This window comes from Lepisosteus oculatus, chromosome 17 (genome assembly GCF_040954835.1).
Source record: "Lepisosteus oculatus isolate fLepOcu1 chromosome 17, fLepOcu1.hap2, whole genome shotgun sequence".
NCBI lineage: Eukaryota > Metazoa > Chordata > Actinopteri > Semionotiformes > Lepisosteidae > Lepisosteus > Lepisosteus oculatus.
Window position 1 is genome coordinate 11,337,906 of NC_090712.1, and position 16,878 is coordinate 11,354,783.

At 37.7% G+C, this 16,878-nt stretch overlaps 1 long non-coding RNA gene across 2 annotated transcripts; it reads left to right on the forward strand.

Annotated features, from left to right (window-relative positions):
• The first annotated feature begins 3,466 nt into the window (after window positions 1-3,466).
• LOC107079393 (uncharacterized) lies at window positions 3,467-16,598 on the forward strand. 2 transcript variants are annotated; one of them, XR_001480362.2, is made up of 3 exons: window positions 3,467-4,013; window positions 8,765-8,834; window positions 9,353-16,598. It is a non-coding gene; the product is annotated as an uncharacterized lncRNA (long non-coding RNA). The 2 variants fall into 2 exon arrangements; XR_001480361.2 differs by having other exon boundaries at window positions 8,765-16,598.
• The last annotated feature ends 280 nt before the right edge of the window (window positions 16,599-16,878 follow it).

Genomic DNA, 16,878 nt, shown 5'->3' on the forward strand with positions numbered 1-16,878 from the left:
AAGTCCATCTCCAGATCTTTGAATGCCTAAATGCTTTAAACTGCGTAATGGCATATTACAGCAGCCAACATTATAATAAGGGTATTATCTTTAACTTTCAAAACACAAATAATTAAAACACAACAGGAATACAATTGAATACAAAAAAAATCAAGATTTGAAACGTATAGCATCATCTTCAACAATCTTTAATTCTTCTCACTACAGCAATCTCCATCATGACCAATATTCAATATTCTAGTCTACATGTTAAATATCCAGTGGATTTGGAGGTTCAAAACTTTGTAGAAAAACAAGACGTCTGTCACAGAGAAACTACAGACTCTCTGGAGATTAGGCCCTGGCAGCGCTTTGCCCAGTCATTTGTTCTGTCCTGGAATGTTGTCATTTCCTGTTTGTTCCCCTGAGTTTTATGATGCGATCCATGATATAGCAAAGTCTGTGTAGGCCTTTGCTAGAAACAGAGCAGCAATTCAAGCTCATGAAAGACCCCTCTGATTCTGTCACTATCACTTCCACACAATAACCATTCTGAAAGGTGTACAATGTATGCTCAATATAAGGTTCACCTGGCACAATAACTATCTTACAGTACTAAACATGATAGAGTTATAAAAACATGCTTGCAAGTATTTCTTGCTGAAGTATTAGATCTGTCCAGGTACCTAGTAAAAGAAAATGGTTATCCCCAAAAAGTAGCAGAATTGTACCCACATTTTAAATATGAAACTTCAGCATCAGGCCTTATTCTGTGTAAATACTGTTTGAGTTATGTCTGGTGGCATTGTGGCACAATGGTTGTCATTGTTGCCATGCAGTGTTGTGGCCCTAGGTTCGATTCCAAGGGGGGGGGGCTATCTGCATTGAGTTTGTTCTCCCTCTTTTCACGTAGGTTTCTGCCCACACTCCAAAAACATAGTGGTTAAGTTAATAAGCTTCTTGGAAAACTGGTCAGAGTGTGTGCATGCCTGTGTGTCTGCCCTGTGATAGACTGGTGTCTCGTCTAGGGTGTATCCTGCCCTGCACCCGCTGCGTACTAAGATAAGATCCAGTTACAAATCGAATTTCTCTGTGCTCTAAGGTAAAAATCTTTGCATGTAACTTGCTGCCCTTCCTACAGGTTTATTCCAATGTGACAACATTCCTGGTGGTATAACTTCAGGAGGGATGGGAATGTGACATTTATGCCATGGATACACTACACACGAGACTTGAGCCACAGTGAATGTTTGTGGGATGAGCTGGAACAGAAAGAGTGGCATCTCGGGCTCACTGGCCACTGGCAAATCATATTTGTCCAGACTCTATGAGAAAAAGAGCACTAGGAGTCAGTGGATTTTACAATTTTACAGTGATGTGAATCGATTTGCATTTTGAACTAGAGGTTTCCTTCGGTATGCAGTATATTTATCTGAGCATTTGAAAATAATTGAATCCTGCTGAGAACCAAAGTGTGAGTTTGGGAGCCCCAATTGAAACTGAAGATGTGGCACACTTTTCTGGACGTTCCAGTGAAGGTGTAAACAGAAATGCCAGTGAAGGCTGTGGCATGTGGAAGGTTTGCCTGCTTTACATGTTTATCAGCTGTTAAAAATCGCAGCTTCCACTACTTATTCTTCTGACAGAAGCTTCTGCTAGAAGGGGCTTTTAAATATTTGCAGCAGTTTCAGGTATCATGCTTGTCCAGATAGTACTGGAAAAAAAAGCAGCTACTGTACTTTACCTTCACCACCACTATTTTTTTTCTTAATACATGAAAACAAAATACTCAAATGAATGTATGGCCACTAAAATAACAAGACTGAAGTTAGAACATTTTACTAGTTTTGTAATGTTTTGAAATAAGGCTTTAATACTTGTGCAAAATTGTTTGAGGGTAAAAGAACTGAAGAGGCATTTCCATTCTGTTTAATCTAAAACAACACTAAACGGATTCCTCTCCACACTGATCTTCACTGTTGCACTCCGACTGCCTTTTCAGTTATTTACTTTTTTCTAAATGGCAGGATGAGGTTTTTACCTCAAGTGGGGCTAATCGTCATAAATATTTATATTTAACAATGTAGTCATAGTAGTCCTTCCCAGGCTTCATGGGGGCTATTTTGAAAAGCAAAACAGATACTATCAAAGATCTACAGTATCTTCCCATGGCAGTACGATTTAAAAGGTGCGAATTTGCAGGCATTAAACCAACGCAAACTGCACACAGCAGCAGAATGCAGACTAGATGGAAACAACGAACGCAATGGACATCCTATGGAAGCGACTGCGAAAAAGATCAAGGGCGCTATGTGAACTATGTGAGAGCTTTCAGATCCTCCTACAGCTCCAACTGCTACAGTTCACAGTGATGTTTATCAATAAATGATATGTAACCCCTCTCCATCCTAGAAAATCATTTCAGCTGAACAATGTGCTTATTTGGAATATAGAATCATTTCGTTTTCTATACGGTGCAGGGTACTCTACGTTGTAATATCTTACGGTCCTATCCAACTCGCAAGATTCCAGCGCTCCGCTGCTCGGTTCCGATTCGTGAACGTTCAACAGATTTTATGAAGAATGGTGTTCGTGTTCTCTGGCAAGCATGGCTCTCCGACACCGTGTAGTTAAATAAATTGAGTTGTATGTACAGTATGACGTCTTAGTCACTCACACAATCACAATGTTCGCGGAATAAATTGTCGTTTGAAACAGATATTACTGTAGTTGCAGTACCCAAAGTCAACACCTTTGTTTCAGAGCTGTAAAAGGGGAGACAGACCTGACCGGAGAAAGTTAGCATTGAGTGAAAATATTCAGTAGAGATTACTAACGATTTGCATTTCAAGTTTTCTCCGCACCTAAATTAGAACATTCACTGGATGATTCCTTCTGTATTAAAACAGACGGAAACCTACATCTTTGTATCAAAGGGGTATAAATTAGCTCTTCACAAACCTCAAAGTCTTTCATGTTCAAATTGCTTAAAGCTGTATAAAGAAACTGTTTATTCTTGCAAACATACGGACGATTATTTATATCCACCAATTTTGTTAAACCAACAGCTGACTTTTTTTTACAGAACCATCTGTCCACTTTCAGGTATTGTCGGGAAAATATTTCCAAACGGAAAGAATTTCGATTTCCCATTTAAGTAATCATTTAGGACCACTGTCGATGGGATTTTGCGTGAGAGAATGCTAGGTCATAAAAAAGGCGATGCAGGTTGTTGGTTGTCTAATTAAGTGGAAAAAGAAAACATCTATGGAAAACCAATTGACTAGCTATGGTTATGATCATTTATACCAGGATTGGTTCTTTAGCCATGTTTGCAAAGCCTCCGAGGCTGATTGGGCGCTTATGTTACGGTAATTTGTGGCAGGAGGTCAGTGTGCCTTTGCATTTCTTTCTGTATGTGTGGACCGCTCTTCCCATTGATCGCGAGTTGTGCTGCTGGCTATTGGTCAGTTTTGTGTACCAGTGCCAGAAAAAGGGGCTGGCCCATTTCAAAGAGCCTTCATAGAAAAAGTCAAGACGTGCGGTGCGGCCAGTGTGGGTCACAACAAACAGCGATTAAGAAGAGTACACACAGCTGGAATTAAACAGCTAAGAGTTCGCTTTGTTTTCAGATCAAATAGCTTTTTCATTTTCTTACAGGTAACACTTTTTTCCCCCCAGTGCTTAACCGTTTTTACGCCGTTTTATTTTTGCATTGCAAATCTCCGCAGTGAAACGAATGATTTCCAGGGAGAGCAGCAAGATAGAGCCCCCAGCTGTCAGACATAGGGAAATGGTCAAGAGTGAAAAAGACAAAGAACATGGCGAGAGTTAGTGGGCAGCGGTTAAATGCCACCTCAGATTAATATTACATACGCGCACATCAGAAAAACGAAACGCGAATGTTTTTTTTTAAAAAGCTTATAACAGAAGTTCCTCCAGCTTTAAAGGGGGTAATGGAAAAGTTCAGAACCTAGCAAGACGGCAGGGGTCAAAGAATTTACCCTTCACTTGTCTTCCAGCGAACAGTACTGGTGAGTATCATTTTAAAGAAAACCTGAACTCTGTGTGAAAGTAGTTGCCGCAGTGACTTCAGTGTCGTTGCATAACTTCTCTTCAAAGATATCAGTGAAATCCCTAACAGGTTCTATTTGTTTAGTGTGCAGTTAATGGAAATAGAATTTGACCGCTCAGACTACTCGGTCCGCAAAACTGCCTAATAGTAGTTGATTGTGACATTAACAGTTCTTGACCGCGTAAGACGAATGCTGAAAACTTGTCTCTAATTAAGAGTCTGGGAATGCTTTGAAGAATGCAAATTTTTATTTCCGAAATAATTAACAACTGCTCATACGATTTTAGGATTACAGAGCACCTTTGAGTTAGCTTGGAAAACCAGACGATAGGACATTAAACGGAAAGGTTTCAAAACTTTAAACATTGAAGACAAGATAACTCATTTCATAGGTCTTTAGTTGCTGTAATACAGATCATTACATCATGTTTTGATGAACCTCGCTCAGCTAGATTTTAAAGCAAAGAACCTTCATAGAAAAACGTATCGTATTTGAACACTTTACACTTACAAGTAATCGATTGTTTTAATGTACGTCTGAGATGCTGATTGTTATTTATAAAATCATAATGCCCACACTTTATTCCCCTGATTTAAACTGTTACGCATCTTTCCGAGATGTACTGCGTAACTTGAGTAAATACTCTGCTTTGCTAACGGGACTTGGAAATTATGAGTTCTGACTTATTTATTCTTAACCCCTATTTAAACGGTTTGCTTATAAATTTCGCTAATATAGATTTTCATCATAACCTCTTAATTTAATTCATTAGGAAAGATACAGGTGAATATATTGTACGTGTTTGTTAACTGAAAAGGAATTAAAGCTTCTGAAAAAGGATACATTTTAATTTATATCAAAGGCATCTCTGGGCATGTGGCCTACCTGGATCTTGTCCAAGATTATGGTTCCCAAACACAGTCAACACCGTGAACTCCTGAATCAACGATAAAACACAACCCAGGTGACAAGTGTAAACTACAAGGAAGGGCATTTAAAACGGAAAACATTTTTACACAAATTGTTATGTGTGTCTGTTACAGACTAATTGACTATGTTCTTAGGGTGATGCCCTGGCTTCTTTAAAGAAAAAAAAAGATTCTAGAATAGAATAGCTACTAGCAACCAATCAAGCTGAGTCAAATGGCTTCCTCTTTTTTTGCATAGGACATTTGACTTTCTTGATTGTGATTATTAGCTTTAACTATAGGTGTTAGGTCATTATTTTATGAAATCACAATACTTGGATTGTCCACATTCGAAATGACTACAATTTCAACCTGTATTTTGTTGTTTTACTTGGTCTATTGGACTTCCTGAAACGTCTAATATGCAAACTAATTAGGCATCAATTAAATCACGTTTGGCTGACAGCTCCCCACTCATCACATCAATTAAAAGTGATAATCAAGTATACCAGTAATATGTGTACTTCTAAAATCTATACATTAAAAAAACACTCTTCCTCTTACATTTGCTATTATGAAATCCCTTGACGTTAAATTATCACTGCAAAATATTTGAATTTTGTTTTCCCACGCACCATTCAAACAAGTTGAATATTTTGTAGGCAGGAGACTTTGGAAAATGCTTTGACATTTGGTTGACCTTTGAGAGCCAGCCTTGTTAATAAGTGTACTAAGGTTACGGATGACTGGTGTGGTGGCTTTGTTTTAAATCGTGCTCAGAATATCATTTGTTGTTTAATTACTACCTAAGTGGTCAAAACTCTCTCTCTTATGCAAGGTCAAAAGGTTTTTGTCTCATCGAATAACTGCCATGGGGCTCTGTTTTGCTTAAAAAAAAAGACTCGATGGAAATGCTTTCCTTCCACCATTTACAGTATGGGGTGTGTCCAATCAGATAAAGAATGGAAACACATATGACTAAACATAGCTATGCTTTTCCAAAATAAATTGCAATTGGAAAGGACAAACTTGAGTTCTGAAGGTTACAAGCTACTCAGTAACTAATTTTGATGGCAGTGAAGCACTAATGGCATAATTGCAAATATAAACTTAAACAACATGTGAGAAGATAGTTCCACACTGCTCTACTAGTTTCACTAGGGACAGCAACATCCAAGGATTGAATGCCTGTGAATGCTTGGAATAGTTGGCGAGAAAAGTTTGGCTTAGCCTGCTTGGTTAATGGGTAGCCTTCTGGCTGTAGGACAAGGAAGTTCGATCCCCCTTCAGACTGAGTGAACCCAGGGGTAGAGCAAGGTGGAAATGGGGCGGAGGAGGGACGATTGAGAGGAATGTGAAGGGAGGCGTCTGAGTGCAGTTTATGTAGCTAGTTTAATGGTGATGGTGATTAGGTGCAGTTGTGCGAGATTGACTTATCGTTGTTATCCCACCTGAACGCCAGTTAATAACTTCTATTTATGCTGTATAATAAACAAACAGATAATGCCAGACAGAATTATACAGTAGAACATAAGAAGGGTTGAATTGACTCCTTTCGTTTGTAAACTATCTGACTCATTTGGTTACTAGTAAATAAATGTTACCAGGATCCCATACAGCTGTTCCTTGAAAGATGTCAGAGTTTCAGCTGCAGCAGCATGGATGTGTAGCTTGTTCAAGACTCCCACAACCCATTGTGTAGTACCACCTGTTCTCAATTCAAATACACTTAATTTTAGTTCCCTATTTGCCTCCTCTGATTTACATTTCACTGTTGACTCTAACAGAGTCTATCAAGTTAACTTTGTCAGTGCCTTTGAGGATTTGGAATACCTGGTTGTCTCTTCTGTTAATGACTAAAAACATTCACTTCATTTAGCCTGTCAGTGTAGGACATTCCTTTAAGCCTGTGAGTGTATCTGGTTGCTCCCCTCTGGATGGTTTGTCATTAGTACATTTACAAAACTGACCATTGGACTGTCTGTTTAGGACAGGAAGCCTTAAAGTTGTTAATTCCTTGTAGCAAAATACTTGTGATTCAATCAGCTGGCAAAAAAAAAAATAGAATTCCATATCCTATGGCATTCTGTCATCAAAGACTCCTGTGGTTAATTCTGATTTTATATTTCCTTGCATTATTTCCAGACTTGGAGAGATCCGTTTCCAAGGGGTCTACATTCAGACAATCTGGGGATTGTTATTTTTTTTTCTGGGTTGGGGGATTTTGGCACTTTTAACAAGAACAAGAATTTCTTGGGGGGGGGGATCTTGCTAGCGTATCACTTTTCACTGACCATGACTACAGGTGTACAGAGGGCTTGCATTGTCATTTTATAAGGTAGGGCCATATAAGAAACAATATATAAGGATTCAGGCATTTTAATATTTAGTATGAAAATGCTACACAAGCAACTTAAAGCATTTATAAAAAGGCATATGTTTGTAATAGTTTCAGTTTTATGCTGAAAGGTGCCATTTAATGATTTAAATCCTTTGAATAGTGAAAAAAATCATAATTCAGTGCAAAAAATAAGTACTGCAGAATGTCTTAAGACGTCGATGGAAGAGATTTGCCATGGGTTTTCCCCTTTAGGTATCCCCCAGACACACTGTGAACCTCAAGACAACAAAACAGAGTGGATGGAGAGATACAAAATACACAGAAGCAAGTGTCCACTAAAGTCACCTGAAAAGACTTTGAATATTCAATGGTGGCGATGAACGGTTTCCTTGGCATTAACTAATTTAGCACTACGTTACTAATTAAATGTTTTAAAGTCATACTTTTAATAAGGCATAGCCTGCACATGTAATGTCCATTTGGAATTGTGAGCAAGGAATATGGCCTCAAAAACAGTACCTATAAAACAATTCTCATGGTCAAATATACAAAAGGAAGGCAGATAAAATACAAAACTGACCTTTAAATCCAGGAGAAACAAAAACACCATCCTTTGTCTGCTGTAGGCCTTGTGAAAGTTCCTACACCACATTACCTGAGCCTGGAAACTACATACACACATGAACTTTTTAGAAAGAACAACATTTTCTACCACTTTGATTTTCTTGTAATCCTGGTGTCCCCCCCCATCTTCTCATTGTACAAAACAGAAATCAACATTTCTTTTATCCTACTTCAAGGAATACTATATTGCCAGTAAAAGTTTTCTCCTCACCTTTAAGAAGCAACTTAGAATATCACAGAGCCAGCACAAAAGATGATCTGACACAAACTGTACTTTAGGCTTTAATAAACAGGAAAGCCTCTGCAATTCTACAATCTTGTATTTAACTAGTCAGAGATCACCTACCATAGCACTGCTATATAACCATAAACTAGTAGTATGTCACAGTTGCAATGTCTTACCAATTAGACTGAATTGTAATAATAGGTTTAACTGCCTATTTAAGACTTCCAGTGCTTTATTAACTAAGACCTCGTCTACCAGAGACACCTATTGGTCATCTGCGGTAGCAATGCTTTTATTTTTCTTTTGATGTCTCCCTTTCCATGTCCAATTGAACTGATCTTCCGGAGCCTGTGTTCCATTAATTTTTTGTTTGTTTGAAGATCTCTTTTTATCACTTTAGATTTTGCTGAAAGCCCTTGTATTGTGAAGTCTTGAGAAAAACTACGGATTAAAAACCTATGTTAGGTCAACTATTATCTGTAGATGAGTTCTAGTGTTTGGCTAGCATATTATATTTAAAACCTGTGCATTTTACAACATTTCACAAAAATAAAGTGTAAAGAGAAAAATTAATAAAAATGTTAAAACGTTTTTCTGTTTTGCTTTTTAGGACCATGACCTTTCAATGACTCACACATGCTGTTTGGAAAATCTGATTCTCTTTAACTTCATTGGGAAAGGTATATATGGATTTGAAACAATAACATGTTTGAAATTGCATGCACTTTGTAATCTTCCCTACTCTTTATCCACACCCTAATCATGGTCTCCCAATTTTTTCCTTAAATTGGATACCATTTTTAATTAAAACCTAAAGCTAATTGTTCTTTTGTCTATAGATATACATTATCGGCTTTTCATTAAAATAAAGAGCACTCTTTCATGAAAAATGAAAAATGTGATACATCATGCATAAATGTTTAACAACAGAGTTGTATTACATGTCCATGTAATATCGGGTTAACTTATCGAGGGCATATCATATAAATAATTTCCTTGGCTTCCTAATTGATCCATATAATCACAGTTGATACTGTCATAGTACTACTCTCATGGCCTTCAATAAGTGACTTGCACCTCTGATTATGACGAACACCCCTCCCCCTGTTGCTTTACTGTGCTATATGGTTGCCAAGTGTTAAGAATTCCCGGAATGCAGAATTGCAGTGTTCTGATAAAGTTTGCTTTGTTCCCTCAGTGACTTGACCCACTGAAGAAAATATGGGACCCTGGGATTTTAATAGAAGAGAGCCAGAATTTTTATGAAGTATAGTGGCATACTGCCTCAACCTGCTTAATACCCAGGGGTTTTATTACATTTTCAAAGCTAGAGTTAGTGCACCTTCCTAAATTAAGGAGCTATAGTTGAAAAATGCTGATGATTAATAACTTTTAAAGCCCCAAGGCACTGTAAAATTATGATTCTAAAAACCACAAAATGCATTCAGGTAAGAGGGTAGCTATGCTTGTGCTCAGAAAGTTTTCCAAACTACAGAAATACCAATGAGCTCATTTGTTTGAGAACTGAACCTGTTTCTAAAACAAACCTAGCTCTTAACTGCACTTTTCTGAATTCTAAATAATTAACAGTTTTAGGATTGATGGAGAGGTCTGTCAGTATTAAATAAGGAATTGTTGAGAGCACCTCTGCCCCCTTTCCCTCAGTAGAAATAAACAAAAACCATTTCCACTGCCTCATGAATACTGGAGTAGTGTTACTCCTGCGTTTGTTCTCTTTATATTATTGTGGTCGAGGTAAGATACATGATTCTTGACTGAAAAGCAAAGTGCTCAGTAGTGTTTAGAGTTATGGGGACAAAATTGCTAGCCATTGTGTGCAACAGACTGCCACATTGATGATCCAATCAATGTTCTTGATATATTAAACCACAAGACCAAAAAAAAGACAGTCTGAACAGCCTCCTTTCATCTGCAGCTTTACTTAATTGTCACAGTAACTCTGAAAACCTTATTCTTTTAACACTCCTCCCCAGAGAGGTGCTATTAAGTCATGATATGCAAGATGGCAATGATAGCTACATTTGTGTAGAAGATGATGAGGAGTTTCTGCATCTGACAGAGCTGTTGTTGTTAAAATGTTAGAGGGTTGAAGCCCCTCCTGTGAAGTTGATGGAGTGACAGGAGTCTTTGGATGTGGAATAGGGGCACAGGGATAGGAAGGGAGAAGGCCAGCCAGCAAGAGGAGCTTGGTTCCTAGTACGTTTGTACGTCTACACAGTAGAAGCAATGGTGTCATTGCTGAAGGCAGGCTGTGCCCTGAACTGAAACTGCCTGTGTCAATTGGGAAAGCAGTTGCAAAGCAGACAGTGAGAGCCAATACAGTATGTTGTCCAGTTTGAGCAAATTTTCTGGGAGGTGGAGCACAAGACCTACCTACAAGGTAGGCAGAATTCAGAGATTGAAAGCACATGAAAGAGGGGGGTCTGTAGTTTTTAGTGTGATGGTGACCGAGCTATAGTTCTGGGGGTGTGTAGGGTTGTGTTGTTGAGAAGAGAGGCCAAGGATAATGTTCACGCACTAGAGAGGGAGACCGGGGAGTGGAAGAGGGAGTTGAGGGTGTCATACTTAGTACAAGAAATAGCCTGAGGCAAGATAGGGGCTGTGGAGCTGCAGTCAGGCAGAGGGGCTGGATCGCTGGCCTGGGGACGTGGTTATGTGGGAGCAGTGGGGATGGGGGGTGTTGAGGTCAAACAAATCCAAACAAATTTTCTCACTTCTTGCAAGAGTAAATGCAAGATCATATTTCCATTTAAAATCAGGCCTTTAGTTTCAAAACAATGACATTTTGAACCATCAAAGGTTATGCAACCAGAAAAATAATTTCTGTTCCTTGTGGCTGAGTCATGCAGTTTGAACACTACAAAAAAAAGTGCCACTTCAGCACCTGCAGGACAATCTCTCAGACTCTGCAGTTTTAGGGTAAACAGGGATGTGCCTGTTTGGACACACTTGAAGGGCAAACATAAACAAGAGCCGGGTTGCGGAATAGCAGTGGTCAGATTACAGAAAACAGTCATATTACCATTTGATCGACTGATTCTGTGTTCGACAGGTTTGTGATCTGTGTGATTTAAGAAAGTTGGTATGAGACTCTTTAAAAACCATGTTATCTTGCATTTCAGTGTATTTTGTTTGTAAAGTGGCATTGATGTCATCATTTAATTTGCTAAAATCCAGCCTTGACAGTGTGAGAGACTCTTCGTGGGAGCTTCTCATGGTTTGGGGTTGACAAAGATAGATGGCAGTACTGGCAACTGTAAACATCCTTGACTGGAAGCTGGTGCAGAAGATGGGGCTTTCAGTCGGATGTTTGCAGCTGCCAACTGCTATTACCTTCAAATCCCTCTTTCATTTTTGTTAATAACTCTCTGAAATGTGATGCTCCCATCTTGCCTTCCCAAAGAAGTTGATCATTTCCAACAAAAAAAATGCAAAAAAAAAAACACTGAACAAAACAGAAAAAAAACATTGTCATTGCTTGGACAAAAGCCCCATTGATACAATTCTCAATATAACAAAGATTTTTAAATAATTCAAAAGTATTTAATTCTGAATGTCACAGTGAATATAGTGAAAATAGCTGAATAAAATACTTGCTGCTAACTATAATTGATGAGAATTATTCTTTACTATGGCATGTTTTCTTATTGGTACAATGACAAGAAAACAATTGATTAAAAACCATTATGATGATTGTTGTTAATTTTAATTGGGTGCTTCTCCTAATTCATATAGTTGACTGCAATTAGGTTTCCTAAATACCTTCATTTGCAACTAGCATTGTAGTCGTACTGTTGATTTCACTGTCCTTGAATCAATGCAAGAAATTTGAAAATGCATGCAAAAACTGGTTTATAAGAAGTAACATTTAGAAGTTAAAGCCAATGTGGCACATTGAATTACACCTTGAATTCAACGAATGGATATATTTTAGTAATAAAAAACATTGTAAAACAAAACACCAGAGCCAATAGGTAATTAAAATGGTTGCTTTGTAAGTTGCAGCTCTTTCTGGTTGGCCTCTGTTGTGGAAAAATGTTAAACTCCTGGGGTGGGAGCTTAAAAAAGGGGGATCTTAACAAGTGCTGATTTTAGCAGTGAAATGTCAACCCTGTGACACTTGGCATGGCATTTCTTTCAGATTAGTTCTAGTGACCATAAGAGAAACATTCCTTTCAAGCAAATGCAGAACCATAACTACCAGATTAGTGCTGCTCACACGTTCAAGAAGCCATAACTTCGGCTTTTCTTAAACTCAGGATGACAACTTCAATTGCAACAGGTCTTTCAGTGTTCTATTTTTCCTATGATGTCTAAGTATCTTACCCTAAAACATATAAAATAGAGCACAGTGAATGCTGTAGATGTTTTTGTTGACTCCATTCAGGGTTTAGATTGAATATGTAGTGTAAAAAGGGTTGTCTCACAGAAACGTTTAAAGAAAATGTACTATAGGGGGATTCTTTTGTATGCTCCCAGTATTACTTTGGATCTTAATAATGGTTCAATCCTTCTAATCAGCAATACAGTCTGACAAGAGTCTTTAGTTGCATTCATGATGATCCACAAGGTTGAAAAAAAGAGTAAGAGTACGAAAAAAAGAGTCAAAACTCTTTAGCTTATATTACAGAATATTAAAAATGCATAAAAACTGTGATATTTGGATTCTGATTAAAAGCAATTATAACCGAAAACAGAAGGCCTGAAGGCTCTCCATGACCAAGGCTGATCTTTCTAATAAATTGATCATTGAATTCAGCACCCTGGACAGCATACTTTCAGATACCGCAACCATATTTCTTATCAATCCATTATTCTGAGAGAGGACAGTGCCATAAGTATTCTAATTATATCCCTGCCGCGAGTTCAATAAAATTTCTCCTTGGTTGATCATAGCTATCTATTCATCCTCATCCTTGAATCTTCCATTCATATTCTTTGACTCAAAATTGTCTCTCTTAAGGGAATATTCTTTTGCCTTTTACTTTATTACTGCTGTTTTCTGGGGGTTAGAGTCTCCCAATTCAGTTTGCCACAAATCCAATAGCAATTGAGAAAATTATTGTGTCAAAAATAATGAAGGACCTTAAACAATGTCGTCGGCTCTGATCAAATGTTTTTCTTTTTACCTATTTATGTATAAGATATTCTGAAACCCCTCTGGCCTAAACTTAATAAATATATACATTTTCCTTAAATTCCTTTGTGAATAACCTTAAACATAAATGCATACAAAGATAAACTCAAGGAGGTGCTATCAGATATGTTATTGTTTTTTTTTTAGTTTTCCATAGATTGTGGAATCGCTTATTTCTTTGTCACACTGATATGATAAGACCTTTTGTAATAATAGCGTGTTTTGCAATCTAAAAAATCATTAGTCCACAAGCTGGTTGTTAACCTATTTTTCGATCTGATGACGTTACACTGGGGTTTTTGCTCTACCTCAGGAAATGTAAAACTGAGCTGTTTATTTTTTTCATTGATCCTTTAATGTCTACCACTGCTGCATATAATGGAATCCAAACCATTTTCCTTGTTTCTTGTCCCTGAACTCATCACACAGTTCTTTTAATAATAAGGGCTGCCCTGACTCCTCCCCCTGCGCCAGTAGATTTGTTTTTTGTTTCTCTGGTGTATCATGAAAGGGAGTATCTTCTGAAAAGTAGTTCAATTAGTGGAGCAGCCTCTGGTGCTTTTCTTAAAATCTTCTCCCACATATTATGCATCGAGAGACACCTCTTCCCAGCCTGTCTTGACCCTGGGCTCTCTATAAACAGAGCGTGTGGACCAATTCCATGTCTCTGTTTGCTCATGGGATTAATCAGGAGACTCCCTTTCAACAGAGAAAATTGGGCCAATGAATATGAAAAGCTTTCAATCAAAATCATTCGCATTCATAAGGTTTGCCACATCCTCTGCACAAGAAAGAAGGAGGGAGTTAGTTTGGGTTCTTGCCAGATTGTAACAATGACGTTCATCAGTGGGAGCAAATGTCTCAGAGGGCAGTTTGCTTCTCTCATGTTTATTTTAAAGCACAGTGATACACATAAGCACTGTAGTTTGTTACAATTTATTTGAAAGGTTCTGTCTTCCTAGAAACACTTTAAAAGCAATCTACAGGGAATCACTGTATAGAATATGAGCAGTGGCCTGTAGTAGCTGTTCTGCTACTACAGGAATGTTTAGATCCTTGAAATGGCTTTGACCTTTTCTTCTGTGACTTCTCCAAAACCAAAAATCACAAACTGTCCTTCTCGGTTATCCGCCACTCAGAACGTACAATTCCTTAAGGAGAATGGCTCGAGCGCTTAACAAGGTTGACTGATCGTTCCCCAAGAAAAGCACCTTGTGCAGCTTGTTGCCAGAAAGCTAAGAGGAAAGCTGTTTTATCCTAGAATAAAACTGGGGAATGTGGAGGAAATGCACTTGGTGGAGTTAACTCTCCGCGAGTCCAGCCGCGAGTCTGGGAGAGCCAGAACACATCAAAGCTTCCTGCCTGGGCCTCAGAAAACAGCTTTTCTACAAAGCCAGTATTAGTTTAGAATACTTGACTAATCATTGTATATACAAGTCCTTTTTTCCTCTGGACCTTTCGATGGGACTTTTAAACAACCATACTGACAGAAAAAGATTACATATCTTTCTATAGGTTCAATGTATTAGATATAGATTTGGGCTGATTCTCATCATAAGAGATTTGAATGCTTTAAACTATTAGCCTGAACTAAGGAAATATGAATAATTAGGCAGTCAAGACTTTCTCACCTGAAGAGGAAAGGTGGATTCAAAACCTATGAGGAGGCTTGAATAAGGTACTTACATTGTCTTTAACTGGGTTTCTATTGCTAAATACTGAACACTTTCTCACAAGAGCTCCGAGATGAAGGCAGTGTAAACATCCTACACTCTCAGCTTTGGCAAGTAAAGAGGCTGGGAGAGGGGTGTTTGCGCTCTCTAGCTCGGAAAAGCAACGTCTGAGGAAATGGGCTTGGTTAAACTAATAGATTTGGACTTTAGTACACTTATGCTCTGTAGGAATTTGATCTGATGGGCTCAAAAAAGCAGACACTGGAGTTAAACCTACCAACTTTAATGTATTAATAAAATATTTTTCTTATTTGCTTGTAATTCTAAATCATTTGAATTATTTTTTATAAATTATGGAAATTAGCATTACTTTTAAAAGACGCTTGGACACATAGTGTACCTAATGACTTTGGTGGAGAAGCTCCTAGATATGTTATATAACTGCTTCCTTCCTGAGAAGTTGAACAAGTTCATTTATAACTCCTAGCCCTTGAAGAATATTTTGTTTTTACAATGTATCATGGGAGTCAAAAGAAATGATGGTTTTTACAGATTTCCTGTAATATTTACAGGGAACTCTTCTTTAAAAATGCATTAGAAATCTGTGCTGTCTTAACACAGGACAGTGAATGGGAGTCTTGTAAGTACATGTATTAAAAGATGACTACATTTGTACGGTTTGCTTTTTCAACTTCGGTTTGTTACTAAAGCTGTGAGGTGGGTTGTTCAACTGCTAGCTACCCAGTTCCACTTCTGGAGTAATGACAAAAATGCACAACTAGGATTGCCCGTCTTTGCTAGTCGGCACACTTAACATCCTTTTAACAGCTCAAGATGTATGTCGTTTGTAGCACATTATTTGTGGTATGATTTTTAGCTTTTCCTGCTATCTTACAAATGTGAAATTATGTCAACACTTGGAATACATTCTTGCTTTGCACTTGCGATCTTGCTCAATGAAAGGAAGTCATGGCGTGCACGCCCCTTCGGGCAGACAGGGCTGAAACACTTCCACCTCTCTGGCCCCTGTTAACATGACCTTGCTTTGTGTGCAAGATGTGCTGACGACTGTTCTGCTTCATTGACATCATTAACGTGGAAGTCTTCATTTCCTGTCAGGTTTTAGATTTTTCCTGGCTTAATTGCAACATAAATGCAATACTTGTGGACTTATTTGAAAAAGTATTTTCAGCAGTTATTTTTTAAATTGGTGGTTAATAACCCTTTGTGACCTATTAGCAGGATTATTTTTCTAAGATTGTATTGTATTGATGTGTGGTGCACTACAAGTTGTTGCAGAGCTAAGACTAAAAGGATTAAAAACTGTGAAAGGTTTGCAAACATCAATTTAAGTTCTTTATAAAACGTTTTTTATGTATAGGTCTTTGATACTGATATCCGATCCGATCTGACTTAACCTACCGAGGCACAGAAAGTGTCATCTCTGCATTACTTGGGGAAAAAAAATATTCAGAATGTATATTATACAGGTACTAATCATGTTGATGTATTTACACAATATCCAATTAAAATTTGATATTCCAAGAATAAAGGCTTGTGTAAATTCTGCTGCATTTTTCCTAATAAATATTGACGATTTTAAACTATAAAAACTCAATGCTTACGTGTCTGTTTGCCATTATGCCTTTTACAGATAGTGATTAATAGGAAGAGTCCTCTAAATACCAAAAGTATACATTAATTCCTGTTCAAATTTTGATTGTATAGTCACTTTTCACCCCTATTTATAGTTTGTTTCAATTTACATTACTTGTCAGATTTTAATTGTCATGACTCATTTTAAACTTAGTTGTTAATTTATAACTTTGACGATTAACCCATCAAGAAAACTGACAGTAAATTCTTACCTGAATCCAAGTTGTAGAAAGAGTA